At 33.3% G+C, this 1,966-nt stretch overlaps 1 protein-coding gene across 2 annotated transcripts in view; it reads right to left on the bottom strand.

The window, feature by feature from the left end:
* Positions 1-1,966, bottom strand: part of LOC108575373 — a 12,849-nt gene that overhangs the window by 1,505 nt on the left and 9,378 nt on the right. The window lies entirely within an intron of this gene.

Here is a 1,966-nt window from a genome sequence, read left to right as displayed (position 1 = left end):
TTTTATAGATAATTATATTTATAGCACGCGTTTATAATAGCGTCGGAGTTATCGAATATGAAATACAATATCACGATAATTGACCGGTTTCTTACTTGAGTCGACAACCGATTCACGTAAGAAGACACTGAGGGTTTCCGGTTCCGTATCGATTCCGGACAACGTGTTCAGTTGGCAACGATGGCTTTAATTTACCGCTAGAAATCCTCATTCTCAGACGACAAATAATGTTTTATAGATCAAATACGAATATCCTTTACACAATTGATTCTATGTTTATATTATCGATCAATATCTGTATCAATTCTCACAAACTTTATTTCTACAGTGATAAAAGTTTCCGTTTCTTTTTAACCACTTTAATTTAACCATTTTAATTTAATTTACAATAATTCAATTTTCTCCTTTTTTTTTCCAACAGCTGAACAATTAGAATTTCTATAGATTTTTGATTTCACCAAGAACGATATTACAATTGAAATATAACTTTCGTTATTTTTATTGCATCTGACTATTGTTCTCTGTAGTGTAAATTCTGCGTAATCGAGTTGGTCGATTAGGAAAGAGAAAAGAAGAACGTGTGATTCATAAGACTGATCGAAACGGACTCATGTATTCGATTCGTGCACGCGGTGCGTGCAGCAACGCGATTTTATTGCTAACACTGTTGCTAGTTGAGCAAACTGAACGCACAGTAAGGGCGGAAATTCTGGCATGAATAACAAATGAAACGTTGCTGTAAAATTATGTGCAGTTTGTACGGAAATTATTGACACTGCTGATGCTCTTTATACTTTGCCTGAAGAAATATATGCGTAACATAAAATAACACGAATTTATACATATCTCTTGATTTTCGGTACATGACACACACTATACAGTGTTTTTATCAGAACTAAGGGTGCAGAAAAATGCTCATTCGCCGCGAAAATTATTCAATTTAAAGTAATTATATTTTAAAATAAAACTAATATTTTTATAGAAATACGACGAATGAATAAACGAGTCGACGTAATAGTAGAAAAGAAATATAATAAAATAATGAAATATAAAATGTTCAATTTATATTTAACACGATATTGCTTTGATAATAAAATAAATAAATAACAAAATATCCAGTACAAATGTTTGAGTAGAAAGAAGTTAATGTAACGTTGAAATAATAGTCTTAGTAAAATGACATTTTTATTTTGACCAAAATTACAATTTTCTTTTCACTAAAATTACAATTTAAAAAGAAATATAATTTGAGGTCGCATATCAACATCTTGATTACCAGCAACCCTAAAATTACAATTCTGTTTTCATTAAAATTACAAACTTTCACCTGTATATTATAAAACAGACAGCAACTTGTAATAAAGGTAACCAAATAACAAAATTTCCATTGGAAAGGAACTATAAAATACCTTTAAAGAAACAATCGGCAAATGCAAAAGAAAATGAACAAAGCTGTTTAAAAGTAAAACAGTTAAACGACTGTTGATCTGTTCGCAAGACCATCGGAGAGAGGCTATGCTAATTAGAATTTCGAGCAAATGGAATTACAGGTCGACGACCGATAACCGCGTAAAGAGTTCGAACGAAGAACGTGCGGAATACCTAAGTGCCTCTGTTAACGGCTGTGCCGATCGTTTCAGGTGAGTCACCTGGTATAACCACCCCGTGTATACACGTCTGTACATTAACACTCGAGTGTGCACGACAAAGACGTGTTCGTTACAACCAACAACGATGATTTCCTGAACAGGTGATTGTCTTTCCGTCAAGCTGAATCTAAAGGCGCTCGACGAATTCACGTGTCATTCTCAATCGAGAGAATAATTACATTGTTTCTTCCCCTCGAAGTAAACTCTTTTCAGCCCTTTCATTCGCCAGATGTACCTACGATGAGACCGTTGGTTCAAATCGTTGTCTTAATTGCATTTACGTAGATTGAAATGAATATCAGTGAATGTGAATGAAA

This window comes from Habropoda laboriosa, unplaced genomic scaffold (genome assembly GCF_001263275.1).
Source record: "Habropoda laboriosa isolate 0110345459 unplaced genomic scaffold, ASM126327v1 scaffold143, whole genome shotgun sequence".
Lineage (NCBI taxonomy): Eukaryota > Metazoa > Arthropoda > Insecta > Hymenoptera > Apidae > Habropoda > Habropoda laboriosa.
The sequence above is the reverse complement of the archived record's forward strand: the minus strand, read 5'-3'. Positions and strand labels throughout refer to the sequence as shown.